The sequence below is a fragment of the Rhinolophus sinicus genome, chromosome 6 (genome assembly GCF_057876585.1).
Source record: "Rhinolophus sinicus isolate RSI-liver-muscle chromosome 6, RSI-T2T, whole genome shotgun sequence".
Classification (NCBI taxonomy): Eukaryota; Metazoa; Chordata; class Mammalia; order Chiroptera; family Rhinolophidae; genus Rhinolophus; species Rhinolophus sinicus.
The window spans coordinates 13203283-13221101 of NC_142506.1; the positions used below are offsets into that span (position 1 = coordinate 13203283).

General features: G+C 36.6%; 1 pseudogene; it reads left to right on the forward strand.

Moving 5' to 3' along the window:
* The first annotated feature begins 4156 nt into the window (after nucleotides 1–4156).
* LOC109434269 (metalloendopeptidase OMA1, mitochondrial pseudogene) overlaps nucleotides 4157–17819 on the forward strand; it is a 121094-nt pseudogene continuing 107431 nt past the window's right edge.

Sequence of the window (17819 nt, forward strand, 5' to 3'; positions counted from 1 at the left end):
AAAATGTCCTCTTGCAGTTTACTTCCTAATCTCTCGCTCTGCAACAGACCTCCTGTTAGAACTTGTGCTTTCATCATGAACATCAACGTTTTCCAAAACTCAGTCCCCAAAGAATGGTTTTCAGTTGGTTTAAATTGCCAAAAGGCAGAGGTGTGGTTTTCAGAGCATTCCCCCAGCTCCCTTGCCTTGCAAAACTCTGCTGCTTTCCCGTTAAAGATCTGGCTGTGCCAAGTAGGCAGAGCTCCCCAACCCTCAGCTCCTCACCATCCAGATGATAGAAGTTTTCAGCACGTCTCTCGCTGCCATGAGGAAGCAGAGACAGTCATTTTGTTGCTTCTCCCAGATGAAGCCAGAAATATGTTTATACTGGGAGTCCCCGGGTATGTTCTGTGGACTGGTATTCTCAGTGTGGAGAGGACAACATGTGCTCATGCCTCGGTGACATTTTCCTCTTCTTGTGATGTTCTCATTTCTTCAACCCTCTGCTTCTGCTGCTTCCCAATTTTCCTTGGCAATCACACACCCTGGGTACATCTAGGAGCTGCTGAGAGAAAAAGAAAAATGCTTCTAAAAGCTGCTAATTTAGACAGGAAAGAAACTCTTGTCCACATTAGACAAAGTTCAGTTATTTGAAATTTAGTGTAAAAGAATATGCTTTTTTTTCATAATTGAAGTTGGAGGAGACAAGTATAATAGTAAAGTAAGCTCTAATTTAACTCACTGAATTAAAGAATTTTTATCGAGCCAATTCCATATATACAGCACAGGGAACTCATCACCTGTAGGAAAGGAACACTTTTGCCTTCTTGCCTTCTAGTTTCTTTGGCTGGTCTAATAATTAAATTAACATAGGACAGATTAATAGGGGAAAAACAAATTTAATTTTGTACATGGTGGAGCCCATAAAAACGGGAGGGTCAAAGAAGTGACCAAAACAGGTAGCTCTTATAAGTTTTAGACAAACAACAAATGTGTGAAGAATTGACAAGACAACGGGGTTTGGGCTTAGGCCAGTAAATTAGTGAAGAAATAACAAGTTTTGTTTATATAGCCTTCTGGATCCTAAATTCCCTGTTTCTGGTAATATAGATAGCTTTGACCTTCCTGGTACAGGGAGAATACATTTCACCTGGGGGATTTATTTCCTGATTTCAGGAAGACAAAGAAGAGTTAGAGTATCTTTCTTGTACTGGCTGTTTCTTAAATAACTTTAATTCAAAATAATCAGTATGCCAAAGTGGCCTATTTTGGGGTGACATATTCTGCTCCCCTTTACTTATCAGTTGCAATACCTTTGTAACACAATCCCTGACTCAAAGTGCATATCTGTATAATCCTTGGTGATTTATAATAAATCATTATAGTGAGCTGTCTCAGGCCTATTTCAACAAACAATCTAAAATGAGACATAGAGGTTTAAGTGCGAGTTTAACATTTTCTCTAGTATTGTAAGACTTTTCTTACGTTGTTCAGTTTAACATATTTGTAATGCGTAGCTGAATTAAAAAACGTACATCTTATTAATAAGTATCACCATAAGTCTACTATTTAGTTTAGTAGAAGAGAACTATTCTTCCTGACGACTTAGATGAATGGTTTTCAAATTCTGGCACCTAAAACTCACCCCTACACACACACACACACACACACACACACAATAATCACATTAAATACCAATATTTATAAACTGATTGTGGGGACTAGAGACCTACTTATTTCTCATCATCTTCCAATCTGTGCAACATAGTGTGTCTGTTACCCAAATGAAACCCTAGGATTCTGCACTGAACTGTACCTCAGTTCCCAAGGGGTTTCTAATCAGTTTCATAGCTGTGATTCTATAAGGCATAAGGACTTCCAAATTATACCAACTGTAGCAGTACCCTAAAGTATATTCAAAAGAACGGAGGGATGATATCAATGATATCAGCAATGATAATATTAATATTAACCAAAATTTATTGTTTGTTTTTGTCTGGAGACTAATACTGCATTTAAGTACTGTACTATAGCATTATTTAATTTTCATAATGACCTTCATATTATGTGGGCACCATTTTTACCTCTATTTTACAGTTAAATAACCTGGGATTAATGATTTTGAGTAGCTTCCCCAAGGTCACACATCCAGTAAGTTTCAAAGATGAAATTTGAATCTGTCTGATTTTATCTAACTCTTAGCCAGTAATTTTAAATCATATGTTGTAACGATTTCTCCAGCAAGTCCCTTTTGAAGACTCCTCAATTTCCATAGTAGGATGTCAGCATTCCAAATTGTATATGGTTATATATAAAAATCCACTGTAATTCAGAGCCAAAAAGAACTCACTGTAATATCTTGCAGTGATAAGGAATGTAAATTTCAGCTGTCACTGACCATTTCTAAGAAAAGCCAAAATAAGAGATTTGATATTTACAGAAGATCACTTAAAGACTGTATAATCTATTCATTCTTTTAGATTTTCTACCATTTAGCCATATATCAAACAATATCAGGAGAAATTTAAAGTTCTGATAAAAACAGATTTTGTAGCTGAACACTTTAGGGAAAATGTATCAGTAATTAAAATCGTACATACAGAGAGACAGTTGGATTGAGTTTTGTGTTTGGTTTTGGCTTTCTTTAGTTATACTGTAAATACATTGAGTTTGAGGCTATGGATTATATATAATATACATGTGAGAATTTCTAATATTTCTTGGAGTTATGTATTTGAAATAAGAAAGAAGTCCAGAGCGATGAATAGGGATTTGGTAGTTAGCAATACAGGGGTGACAGTTAAAGGTATCAGAGCAGAATTTTCAGGACAAAAGAAAAAGACAAAAGCTGAAAACTACAGGCCCCAAACTCCTTTGCTTGAGATTTGAAATAATGATATGAAATAGAGCTCTTTTCTGCTGCACTTTCTTTTAACAAGCAAGAGTATGACATGTGACTGTTTAGAAACAATTCAGTCATTGGATTTGGTTTTCTAGTAGCTAGACGCTAGCGTAATGAGTCAGAATGGTATTTGTGGTGATGAAAGTGGCAGGAGTAGAAGCAGCATCCCGACCTCGGGGTCGTATCAATGACGACATGCCCTTGGATTCAACAGTGTAGAGGTGTTCTTTCTGACTTCCACTCTTCCAATCTATCACACAATTTTGTAAGCAATGAATTAGCAGTATTTAATCCCATACTTCTTGAAATATGTAGAGTGGTCTCTGTTTCTGCCCTGGACACTTGCTGACATAATGACCAAGAGGACCACATTTTACAAATGGGAATCAGAAAGAACAAAGATTGATGACTATCTATTGACTTTAAAAGTTAAGAGTTACCAGAGTAAGGGGGGCGGGGGGTGGGAGATGAGGGTAATGGGGGATCAAATATATGGTGATTGAAAGAGAACTGACTGGGTGGTGAACACACAATGAGATTTATAGATGATGTAATACAGAATTGTGCACCTGAAATCTATGTAATTTTACTAACAATTGTCACCCCAATAAATAAAATAAATAAATAAATAAATAAATAAATAAATAAATAAATAAATAAATAAATAAAAAGTGCACTAAACTGAGAAGAAAAAAAAAAGTTAAGAGTTACCAAAATGTTAATGATAATACAGCTTTGGATGCATGGGGAGAACAGACATTATAATGATGGTGGTGATGACAAAGAGATGGACACCTACCAAGTGCTTATTGTGTGACAAGCACTCTTCTAATTGTGTTATCTGTTTTAATTCAATGAATCTACAATTACTCTTTGAGGTATTTGTTTTAAATCCCTGTTTTATAGATACAAAACCCAAAGCATCAAGATTTTATATTCAACACCCAATATCATTCGACTATAAAGAGGTGAGGACTTAATTGGAAATAGAGCAATTTGGCACCAAGAATTTGTGCTTTTAATCATTATGCTATTCTGCTTCAAAATTTGAGAGTACAGAGTTTAAAGGAACAAAATAAATGATGAAACCACAAAACATGAGAATAGACACAAGAGTTTGTGTCCTTGCATAATGGTAGAGAAAGGAAGCAAAAATTTAAATGATACCTTAAAAGAGCAGTTGATAAATAATTTTTTTTCTAATGGTTGTTGTCAATTATTCAGCATAGGAGATATGTATACACATTTCAAGGAAGAGTTGGACAAGACAGTACAATGGGAGTAATCAAAGCAAAAGAAGAGAGGATAACATTGGGTACAGAAGAGAAAAAGGGGCAGCATGTGGGAATCAAGATTCACTGTCATGACAGAGAAGTGGTCACTCCTCTAAGAGAAGATATGGGTATGAAGACAGTGAGTGATCAGTGTGAAGAAAAACATACCAAGTCACTGAAGACAAACGATAAACTAATTCACACTTGTGGGACCCAATCAATGTAGGTAAGGGACTACTGAGAACTTAGTTTTTCTATTCTTATGAAAATTTTCTAAAATATACCAGCCACTGTTTTAGCCTTAGTAGGCACGGCATGGTGACTAAAAGTGATCTTTCCACGAAGGTTTGTAGATATATTATCATAATTTGTGGGAGGAAGGCTCACGATTTTGAATTTAAAGCTCTTGGTACAGGCCTGCAGCCACAGGAATGAAAGCCATAAGAAATTGAATTAAAGGTGTACAGAAGTCAGAGCAGGCCATTGAAGTTTATTTTCAAATTTATTTTCTTGCTTTTTCTGTTGTGAGTGACATGGATAAGAGGAAGAATCACTTTCTCCAAAGTGTCTGCATAATGGACATTTCCAATTAGTCAGAACTCTGCTGATGGAAATTTTTATAATAAGTAAAGTCGCAGATGTCTGAAATGATTTGCCAAGATCACCCACCCAGACTGTCATTAAATATTAATGTATAGCCCCTGGCCATACTCATTTCTGATGTCTAATCAGGAGAGTTTGGGTAGAAAGCAGAAAAAAATACACTTGTATATCACTCTTCATTTTCGAGATTCCTTCATTGCGTGTTGAATGTATGCACATATTTGCTTATTCAACATATTGAAACACCTACTATGTGCCAGGTCTGCTTTTAGCAGTTGGAAATCACTGGATATTCTAAGTTTGAAATCTGGGTATGGATGGCTTGCTCTGAAAAGTTACGAGCACTGATGTGGAGGTGATAGTAGTTACACATAAAGGCAAGGACTATGTAGAACAATGCCTCAAGAATTTCAGTGTTAGAGTCAGCCAGCACACTTTTACAGGACCTATAAAGTTGCCTCTTCACTTCAATGTAAATGTCTTAATCAGAAACTGGGAACTGACGTAGCAATATCTGGCAGATAGGATTGCTTTGAAATTCATATCTCATAAGTTTCAGTAGCTGATTCGGATTGCCTGCAAACAGCGCCCTTTTTGACGTTTCAGTAAAACATGTCAGGACACAAAGACAAGTTACTCTTTTGAAGGTCTGTTGAACCCAGAGCACCAACTCCAGGTAACAACTAAATCAAAGCAAACCCATGATGGTTTACAGAGAGGAAGTGCACAAGGAAGGAGAAAAGCCCACGACGCTCAAGAGTGTTACAAAGCAGTATTTTATGCTGTGCGCAGGCTGGTCTGCAAGGCCTTCACATGAATGTATACGGAGGAGCAAGTTAATGGCAACCTAAATTTATTGATCTCTCCTACCGACCCAAAATATTTTCTTTTTTTTTTTTCGGTCGGTCCAGTTTTATTGAGATATAATTGACATATGACATTGTATAAGTTTAAGATATATAATATAATGTTTGATACACTGGGGGGTGCCCCCAAAATGCACACACATGACTTGTATTCATCTTTTGTTATCGGTATACATCGAGTATTATAATTTTAATATACTTTTTTCCTTTCTTAAAATGTGTATACATTTTTTGTCACCCTCTGTGTGTGTATGTATGTACACTATATATATATATACACACATGAGTATATAGTGAAATGATTACACAGTGTATAAATATATATACACATTAGATAAATATATACACACACATACTACATATATATATATATATATATATATATATATATATATGCATATATATAGTGAAATGATTACCACAATAAGCTTAGGTAACATCTATCACCTCATATAGTAACAATTTTTTTTCCCTTGCGATGAGATCTATTCTCCTTACAACTTTCAAATATACAATATACTATTGTTAACTATAGTCATCTTGTTGTACATTATATCACCAGAAATTATTTATCTTATCACCACAATATTTTCAAAGAATGCACCATTGCTTGTATTTCCATCATCAGGTGATTTTTCTAGAGTACCATTTCTCAAAACATAGCATGAAGGTCACCAGTATTGGAAACATGTAGATGTACGGGGAACAAAAAAAAGTGGCAATTCCTGAAGTACACTCTAGATCTACTTAATCCAGGTTTCTGTGGAGGGGCTTGAGAAATTGCATTTTAACCACAAAATTTGAGGAATCATGGTAATTTTTAACTTGGGGTTACAAGATATATGGTCTTCAGAAAGACATATATTCTTATGCAAATTTTTGAGTATGTGAATATTTGTTTTTCTAGGAAGATTTATAGTTTTCTTTGAACTGTTCTGTGATGTCAAAACAATTAAAATGAAACTTAAATCCTGGACCTGGAGCTCATAGTTCTCTAACCATCAACTTCTGCTTTTATAGTTGTAGTTATTGTTGCTATTTACTCTAATTTATTTTGCAAATAACCCAGTTTAATCTAGGGAGCTGGGCGGGGTTTCCTTCAGAAGTGATGTTAGACTGAAAGAAGCAAGGACAGTGAGTTGATCCTGGAGATGCAGGCCTCACCAGACTATTTGTGATTTCATGGGCATGTTAAGGTTTCCTCTGGGAAGCCATTGAAGTGTTTTTGGCAGAAATACTGATTTCAGGGTTAAATTGGTTTAACTTTGAAGAAAAAAAACTGTTGTCACACTGTAACATATGAGAGGAAGGTAACTGTGAATATAGGAGGAACAATTAGAGGGGGGTGTTAGTATTCTATGTGAGCTATGGTGGTAACTTGAATTAAGAAATATATGAATGGGCGATGAATAGGAGAAAGAGATTAAAGTACAGTAGAAATCTTTAGGTACTGCTGGATTTTATGAGAGAATGAGGGAGAGAAAGCATCAACTTTCACTCCTGGTTTTCTGGCTTGTTCAACTAGAGTGAACACAGAGCTTTCACCAACACAAGGAACACTGAGAGAGAGGGAGTTTCATGGTGTGGAAAGCAGAATGAGGTGTGTAGCCTTGGGTATGTTGAGCTTTAGTTTCCTTTGAGAAAATGAAATGGCCACCTCTTGTAGGCAGTTGAATATAGTATGTCTAGAATTCAAACAAGACATCAGAACCGACGGTATACAATTTGGAAAACATTTGGACTCCTAACTTAGTCTTAATCTTACCTCATTAATTCCACGGTCGCCATCCCAATACTTCAAGAGCTCTTCACAAAAGCTTTTTATCTAAAGAAATGCAATTGCTAAATATAAACCTATATGCTTTCAAAAGACAGATGGAAAGGCATCACTTGTTTTTAAGTTTTCCTGTTTAATATCAGTTTCAGAGCATCATCAAATTTACTCCCAATAATCTAAAGTTCCAGAATCCATACTACCAATTTGTGTGTGGGTGACATAAATAATTTTTCCTTATTCTGTTAGATTTTTGTGTTATGTCTCTCCAATGAGATTTCAAAACCCCTAAGGGAAAACAAAGAGCTTTTTTCTTCTATAACATCTTTCATAAAAATGATTTCAGAGCAGAAGGCTGAGACGATGATTCTATTTTTCTATAACTAGCAAAGCCAACATTGGGGGACATTTAATAACAAATGTAAAATATAATTAGAATCACAAGAAAAATAGCAAATGTTGAGCCAGATTTAGGAAAACAGAGTGTGCACAATGGACCATAAATCTTTGCAGTGGGGATCAAATGAAACAAGTATGAATGCACTTTGGAGTGTCTGAAACGAATTCAACATGATGGAGCTGAAAGAACAGAGATTTTGTGGTCAAACTGGCCTGGAATTAAAGGGATTTTTTCTATTATTTATCATCTGTATGACCTTGGGTTTGTGAATGAACTTTATGAGTTTGTTGGGAGTCCTCTAACAGAGGCACTGGACATCCCTGCCAGTCCTTACTGGGTATCCCAAACTGCAAAGCCTAACTGTCCTCTGACCTTGAAGTGTTCCTTTCTTTTAGCTATCATGTTTCCCTGAAAATAAGACCTAGCCAGACAATCAGCTCTAATGCGTCTTTTGGAGCAAAAATTAAGATAAGACCTGGTATTATATTATATTATATTTAGTATAGTATAGTATAGTATAGTATAGTATAGTATAGCATAGTATAGTATATTGACCCGGTCTTATATTATAGTAAAATAAGACCGGGTCTTATATTAATTTTTACGTCAAAAGATGCATTAGAGCTGATTGTCCGGCTAGGTCTTATTTTCGGGGAAACATGGTAGTTGTGTATTCTAAGAAGTAGATAAAGACAATCACAGTAATGTAATGAGTGATACTTGCTCCTATCACCTATATAATGGGTGTAATTATTCTATCTCATAGTATTATAACAATGATGCAAGGATTCACATTTTGATAGTCTTTTGAGAAAAGCTAATTCCAACTCTCCCACTTCGTTGTAGCAGAGGTGTCGTCCTTCAATTAAGTTCAAACACGACCAGTTCAGGCATTTACTTTTACCTCAAGGAAGATTGGCAGGAGAATACCGGGGCCTGGAGGCTACGGAACAGAGGAAGGAAAGATGATTTTGTAAAACACAGTTTTCAATGAGAAATGCTTGTGCAAAGGCAGAGGATCATAGTGACTCATTTTATAATTGTTCACTCATTACATCACTATCGGATACTGTGTACACATAGGTCTTTCATGTTGTAGCCTAAAGGTGCCTTCCGAGAACAGATCTTTTCAAGTTTATCCTTGACGAATGAAGTGTCAGCCTTAATTCACAGATTTAATCAAATGAGAGTTTAGATTTCATTTCCAGAGTTAAAGAAAGAAATTTACCTGGTTAAGGTAGGGAGGGCATGATTTCCCTCTGAATTTCCAGTGCAATCTTCTGACTGTACTGGGGAGAAAAGATGGAATAACAAGAGTTTTAGGGAATGAAAGCACCACTGAGAGAAGTCACTGAGGACTCATAAAGGACAAAGCATCTAGACTAGGATAATCCTAAATTACCAAACAAACACCACCTTAAAACCTTTGCTTACCTGATTGCAAACCTTTTTTTTTTTTTTTTTTTGTAATCACTGATTTCATTTAAGGACTGCGTAAGCTTTTGTATAATAGAAATTTAATCATTTTAGATCTTATAAGAATACAATTTACTTCCACAAGATCACCTAAATCTATATTTTCTACACACCATTTAACTCTCTCACTCCTGACACCCTTAGCCCCACTCATTTACTTTAATTTCAGAGTTTAAAACATAGATGCCTTCCAGGTGGCTTAGATATTTATCTAAATTGGAAAGTGCAAACTGAAATTATGTGTCCTTCCACTAAAAGGCTCAATGAGTCATGTTCTATTTCTGATTATTATTAAAATTCTCTGAAATATCATATGCCAACCCTTATCCTCAAAGATGACTCTGCCAGTGGCAACCAGTAAGAAGAAAAAAAACTTGTCATATAACTCTTTTTCAAAAAAGGTGATGAATTTCTGTAAATCTCTCCACGCCTTCTTAGTTTAAGATTTGCACGCAATAGAACTTTCTAAGTGTATAGAGCATATAAAATGTATTATATATGTTGGATTGAGGTTTGCAAAACAAGTTGTTTTCTAGTAGGGACAGGACTATGGCCGCACATGTGTGAGACTGATAAGAGTAAAGTGAAAGTAAACGTGTTTATGTTTAGAGCATATACATGAAAGTAAACATGTGTATGTTTTTGGGTGAAACTGAGCATAACAAAATTGAGTGATAAACACGTTCACCTAAGAGGTAAACAACTCCTGGCAAACAACTCTGGTTATCACCTAAGAAGTAAACAAGTCCAAGGAAAAGAAGATAAAAGCAGAACTCCAGAGCAATGCTGTGAGAAGTCTGACTGGGTGCTCCGGCTAAGATCCTCTACAAGGTGCAAGGACTCTCCTAAGTTCTTTCCTGCAAGACCAGCTCGCCTCAGACCCATCGTGGGCCCAGTCACCTCTCCCGGACAAGGGACCCTCTCTATCCCGATTGACTGTGTGACTTGGTTTGTTATTAAATTCTATCCTATTCTGTATAACCTTCTGTGCTTACCAGAGCTTTGGCTTCTGGAGGGACATTGGCTCCCAAATAAAGCTGTGTCACTCTATCTGAACCTGTGCGTCAGGACTTTGTTCCCCACTCGTGTCAGGAGTACCACGCAGGGACGTAGGGCCCAGTGCAGGGGTACTATCCCCTTGACTTTCAGGAATAGCCTGAAATGTGGCCACTGCCCTTACAGGCGCTCGCGACATTAAGCAAACCAGGGACACTGTCCTAGTTTCAAAAGATGATTTTTTTCAGCATCATTATAAAAATTTAACCTAGTTGTAAGTTGAGGATACTAAGATGAAATTAATGCACGTACCTGTTGCCAGAGGCTCACGGGGATATCCCAGAGTGGACTCAACCCAGAGCAGTGGCGACTGGGTTCTCGTCTCCACGCAAGAAAGAATTCAAGAGCGAGACAGATGCAGGAAAGAAAAGCAATTTATTGAGAATGAAAGTGCACACTTGAGAGGAAAGTGTGGGTGAACTCAGAGAACGAGTGGCGCTGAGAAAATCACAATCAGGGGTATTTATCCCTCCTGGGGAGGAGTTGCTGACATCCCATTGATCTGATTCATTCGTCTTCTCCCCCTGAGTGGGACCTTTTGTTTCCCACGTTTTCTTCCTTATTTGGTTCCCCCGGAACAGTCATGGTGTCAGATGCATGATGGGAGTCGTAGTAACCTCAATGCAAATGACATTAAAATTAGCTAAAGGTCAGGCTCTGGTCATAGGGATTAACCTCACTGGATGAAACTGGTTCTTATTTTTCTCTGGCTGCAAGTGCTGGATACTTTTGTAATCGGTGACGTACCTTACATTGTACCCTGGAGAGGGTTGTCCATGTCCTAGGTTATCTATCCTGCTGCATATCCAACAAAGATTTATACAATGAGTCTTATATTCATAGCTCTGTTCAAGACATTGATTGTAAAATTAATTATACAACTTTGTTCTAAAAAAATATCAGATAGTAGAGGAGATCAGCATCAAAATATAATTATATTGCTATGTACCAAGAGTAATGATAGAAAGATAACGCGTTATTATAAAGATTTTAGAAGTAAAAGGGTATTTAACCTGGAGTTAAGAGTAAGGTTATTAAGGAAGATTTTGCTGAGGTTGGCAATCCATAAATTGAGTTATGAAGGATGAACAGGAATCAGCTGATAGGAAGGGCCTCTTCCAAGCAGAGATTCATAAGCACCTATGTCACAAAGTAGACACAGAGCAGTCAGATGCTATTATAGTGGATTACAAACCTGGAGAGGTAGACAGAGGTTACATTTTAGAGAACCCCACATCCAACCTTAAGGAGCTTAACTCATAAATGGTAAATGATGGAAAGAAAGCATGGGGTTCTGAGCAAAAACAAAAGTGGCACATCCATATTTTCATTTTAGTGTGAATGTAGTCAATTGTGGTAAGCAAACTAATGGCAAAATGAACTAAGATAGATGAGGTTGAAGGTAATCCATAAAATGAATAATGACAACATTTAGTTTTTCATATTGGTGTCCACACCAAATATAGCACAAGACTAATATAATGGCTCACACTTATGTAAAATACAATTTGAGAAAGTATATTGCAATGGAAAAGTAATTACATTTGGGCAGTCACTTAATATCTAAGCTTCTGTAATTTGGGGGTGATAATACCTATTTTAATTCATTCATCGGGACTAAAAAAGCTAAACTATAGATAGCACCTGTTCAGCAGTCACTGGAATAGATAGTTGGAAAATAAGGCAGAGGCAAGAAGGTAGGTGTTCTAAGAATATATATATATATGAGTTATAACTCAAAAATGTCATCAAATACAGGAATAAAAACCACAATTCTCAGGACCACACCATTTTAAGGGGTGTAGCCCATCTGTTAGACTTTTACACATAGGTCTTTTATGTAAAATTTTACACATTGGACTTCCATGTAAAATGTTTGTTGAATAATGGTTTAACCATTAAAGCAAAGAAGGAAAAAGGGACGGGAGGAAGGAAGGAAGGAAGGAAGGAAGGAAGGAAGGAAGGAAGGAAGGAAGGAAGGAAGGAAGGAAGGAAGGAAGGAAGGGAGGGAAGGAAGGGAGGGAAGGAAGAGAGGGAGGAAAGAAAGAAGGAAGGAAGGAAGGAAGGAAGGAAGGAAGGAAGGAAGGAAGGAAGGAAGGAAGGAAGTGAAACAAGCCAAAACCTCTTCATTGCATTCTTTCTTCAATAATTATCACTAAGTAAAATTAGTCTTATTAATTTTATATTAATTGTTCTCATACCCTTTCTCCTCCCCACACCTCCCCATCACCTGCCTAAACCATTTTTAACTATCACAACTTGGGGGATACTTACAGCATCTAGTGAGGAGAGGCCAGGGATGCTGCGACACATCCTATATCACACAGGACAGCGTCTCACAAACAAACATTTCTGGCCCCAAGTGCCAATAATGTCAACATTGGAAATCTCTGAACTAGATTAACATTATTTTAGAGAGGCATGAATGGCATTTTGTAAAATAGCCATTTGTCCTCCCTACTGCAACTGAGAAGCTAAGGCCAAAGTAATGAATTATAACAGCATTTATATATATTAGAAAAAGCTTTGTTTAAAAAAAATGCAGTTAGTCAAAATACAAATTTAGTTTAAATTATTTTACACAATTTTTTGAACTCAGTGTCACATGATTTCTAATTTTCTAATCAGATCAGCTACATATTTAGCTGCTTCTCTTGCCTTTATTTAAAAAGAGAACTTTTTAAAAATTGAAAGAGAGAAACAGCCAAAGTCTGCTTTCTCTGTGAAATTGTATACTTTGAGGACCCAGCCCACCAACAGTGCACCTAACAGCTTCCCCCCATTATAAATGAACTTCAGGGTCAGAAAGAGAGAAGGGGGCAGAGGAAGACTTAAGAAGCTGACAGTTTTATTGCTCGTTATAGATTGAAACAAGAAGATGGAAAGATTATCTCAGGACACATTGCTTTGATTCTACTATCAGGGGGAAACAATATCTGAAGACTAAAAAGTAAGTAGAAAAGTTGTAAACTTGAAAAAAAAAATTCAGGCCATCATTCAACAAATACAGCAATTCTTGACATGTTCAAGTCAGATGTAAAATATGAAAAGTGGCCTGAAGGAAACAACGATGACAGTTTTGAGGAACCTCGAATACCAGGAGATTCAGATAAGGAATGTGATAGTCTGAATAAGTTGCATAAAAATTGAAAAAAATACACACTGTGTAGAATTTTCTAAAAATACTGCTTGGGTGGATTGGGTGTGTAAATGCAATGACAAGACGTTAAATAATTTATAGTCATAAAAATGTGTTCGAAATACGGCTAAATGTAGTACATTTTGTAAATTAATTCAATGAAGTATCATGTTACACTTTTTTTTTTGGTCAAGTAATATGGAAGGTTGGGGTTGGTTTTCTACCTTATCCCTCTTTAGTTGTTGACTATATTACTTTACTCAAACCCTATCCTAGCACTGGGTGAAAAATTTGTTGAATTGTATTGACTTGCACTACACTGTCGTCTTCTGATTATTTTTAACCTTAAATAACCCAGAAGCTTCTCATTTTTTCCTACTCCCAGGGGTTCAACTGTCATCTATATGTTAATAATTCTTAAACTTGCATTTCTTTCTAGCCTAATTCACTGTTTCTAACTTCTTCCTATGGACAGTACACCTTTTCCATTATTGCATCTTGATGAATGCCTTCCGAACTCCCAAAAATAGTAATTTGGAAGACATCTGTGATAACCCCTGGGGTCTTGAAATATGAGCTAAGATTTTGTACATAAAAAGGAAAGGAGGATGACTTGAAGGTCTTGAGAATATGGGTCCAACCTGTCTATATATGTGTTAATATGTTCAAAATTGGCCAAGACAACAAGTGAGGTGGAGATTGTCCAGTGTACGTGCCATTTGAGTTAGCAATGATCTTGGCAGGAGCTGCTTCCATGGTGTGTTGAGAAAGAATAATCGGACATCGTGAGCAGAGGAAAGAATGGGAGATAATGTCAATTTCACTAGCTCTTTCTGTCCTATTACCTTGCAATGAACATGGTATATAGTAGACACTTATTAAAGATCTGTTGAACACGAGACTAAGCTGCAACTCAGAAGCTCCAATCTCTTTGGCAAGCTTTTTTGTTTGTTCGTTTTTAATGAAAAGGACCATATAGTAAATATATTAGGCTTTGTGGGACATAGAGTCTCTATTGGACTCTGCCTTTGTAGGGCAAATGCAGCCATAAAACACCACTGCATCCCATGGGGTCATTCAGGATAGAACTTCTATTAACACCTACTCTCATATCTATCCACTTTGGATTATTAATGTCTGCATTCTCTGCTTTCTCCCATTTTATTGTCTGTCCATACCCCTAGTTAAGGCTAACCCCTTTCTCTCTAAGCTAGATACTATACCTTTTTTCTTAGGAATGCCATTCTATCAATTGCCCTCTCTCCCTTGTATTAATTTTTTCTATCTCTTGAATTAATTCTACCATCACACACATTGTTATTTCTCTCATTTTATTGCAAAGGAACTTCCCTTGATTTCACGTTTCCCCTCCTGTTCTCAGTCCAACTTCTTGGTCTCTTTAAAGCAACATTCCTTGAAAGAATTGTCTGTACTGGCTGTCTCCATGTCCTCATCTTCTGTTCTCTTCTAAATCCACCCCTCCAAACAGAATTTTGTCTTTATTACTGCATCACAAAAAAATGACCCTGTCGGTGTCATCAATGGCCTCTGCATTGCTAACCTCAATGGTCAATTCTCATTCCCCAAATTATTTGACCACCGAAATCATTTGACATAGCTGACTCCTCCCTGAAATACTCTTTCCATGGCGTCCAGGGCCTCATGCTCTCCTTATTTTCTTCCTACAGTATTAACTCCTCATTCTCAGCCTTCTGTGTTTTTCTCTTTTCATCTCTTAAAATGTTTGACAACTGAGTACGCCAAAGAATTTCTTAACTTCTCTACCCTCACCCACTTTCTTGATGATCTGATCAAATTTTGTCTTTAAGTAATTATGTACTTACTGATAGCTTCCAAATGTATACGTCCACCCATATACTTAAGATTGCTCTGCTCAATATACACTCACAATCTCCATTTGTATGTCTAATACTCTCATACTAAACTGAACTTCTGATAGCCTCTCATACCTGTACCCCACCAGAAAACACCTTCCCACTCTGCCTCATTGTAATTTATAACAAGTCCATCCTTCTACAAAACTTGGAGTCATGTGATCCTTGACTTATTTTTCTCCGACATCTCACATCCAATCTATCATTATTTGTTACCTCTTAAGTCTACAGTCAAAAGAAACACATAATCTTAACCACATTATACCACTAAAAATGCTTCTATTGTGGCCATGTCATCATTTTTTCTCACTTAGATTACTGCAAACACTGCATCAGTAGACTGTTTTCGCCCTTTCCCCAGCCCAGCCACAGTCTAATCTCAACAGAGCTGCTTACGTGATCCCGCTAAAACTAAACTACAACTTTCCAATCATTCTCCCTGTTACTTAAATTAAAATCCAAAGCCCTTACAGTGTATTGCAAGCTTTACATGATCTGGCCTCTGTTAACCACCTGGCCATGTTCTTATGATTCTACTACTTGTTCAATCCATTCCAGCCACACTTGATCTTTACAGTCATACACAAACCATTGCAATCACACTGCAGACTCAGGGCTTTTGTACTTGCTACTTCTCCTGCCTGCAATGCTCCCTTCACTCCATATACTAGCCTGTCTACAAGCCTTACACTCTTACTTCTTTCAGGCATTTGCTCACAGGGCACTATCTTATTGAGACTTCCCCTTAGTACCCTATTTAAACTTGCAATTGGGAACAGAGTGAATGCTCAGTTAATTTTCATTGTGTAAGTGAAAGAATAGATGCATGGATTGAAGAAATTCCATGAATTGAATAGAACGTTATAGTGGTCACAGATATGATCTGACGTTCCTTCTCCCAATATGGACCATTGCCCCCAGTTTTTCTATACCCTTCAATCTTTTAACGATTATAATCTCCCCCTAAAATGTCTCAAGAGAAACCAAGGAGAACACATGTATGTCATTGAGTTACTACTCCAGCTGTTGTATGGACATCCCTATTAGCTACAGAGCTCATAATTAAATCAAGTTCCTGGACATCTTGGTTATGTCCAATATTGGTTTGCTAATCATAGAACTTTAAAATCACAAAGAGCCTAAGTAATATTTTGCGATCAGTAACATTCAAGTACTAACACTGGGTTTTACAAGCTTCTAAATGTTAAAGAATTTTTTGAGTCCAACAGTACTAGGAGAATACTTCCCTGTTAAGGTCATTTACCCATTAAGTGGGGAGGAGAAAGGCATCTGCCTGAGGATGTGTAAGTAGAAGGACATGGGGAATGCACCTTCGGTGGCTCAGTGAGTTAGTCCCTTCTCCTTAAGGTTGTTCTCTAATGACCTCTCCTTTTGCCATTGCTCTTGAATTAGAGTAGGATCGGAAAGGACCTGAGTTTGAGGCCTAGGATGATTTTTACGGAGACCTTAAGAACAAATACTTTCAGAAATTTCCTCCATGTACAGTGATAATGTCTGTACATTTTCCAGACATAATTCATAAATCTAAAATGCTGTTCTACCTTAATCGGGAATTTGATGAATTATTGGCAAGGGTCGGGTAGATCTGTGTTTGAATTTTGGTTCCACCAGCTGGATCTGTGATGCTGAATAAAATATTTTTCCTCTCTCACCTTCAGTTTCCTCACCTGCAAAATATATAATACCTATCAGCCATCACACAGTGTTCTTATGAGAATTAAGTAAAATTTAAGCCCTGTCTCTACCACATGGCTTTTACAAATACGTATTTATTAATCTCATTTTCCCCTTAGATTTACAAAGATAATTGAGAATACAGACCTAAACTCAAAATTGAGCTTTGGTCCATACAGAATGAACTGATAGAAACTAAAATTTCCTGTTTTCACCAAAACACCCGTGACACCTTAAATTTGAGTTTATTATTTTCAAACATGGAGAGCAGAATTCCAAGAGTAAAAGATTCATAGTCCCATTATATTAATTTTCTAAGCCAAAACTTATTTATTATTTATTATGCATGTTATGTTTTATCTTTGCTATTTTTTCCATAACACAAAAAAAATGATAATCAAACTATCTTATGTGGACATTTTGACAAAAGCTCATGTGTATAAAATTCTTCAGGGGTTAACAATTATATTTATTCTTTGATCCTCACAGCAATTCTGAAAAATGAATGTATTATTCCATTAATAATTTTAAGAAATGATGCACAAAAAATATTAGGAGACATGCCATAATCCCAGCTACATAGTACATAGTGATAGACCTTAAGCTCGAATTGAAGTATTTCGTTTCTAAAGAAATATCTCATTTTAATTATACTCCTCTTTCTGTAACCTTAATTATCTCCCATTACTACAAATAAACAGCATCCTAAAATTAGGAATTCTGTGTAAGACATGTGTAATAAGATAAATGTGTGGGTTTG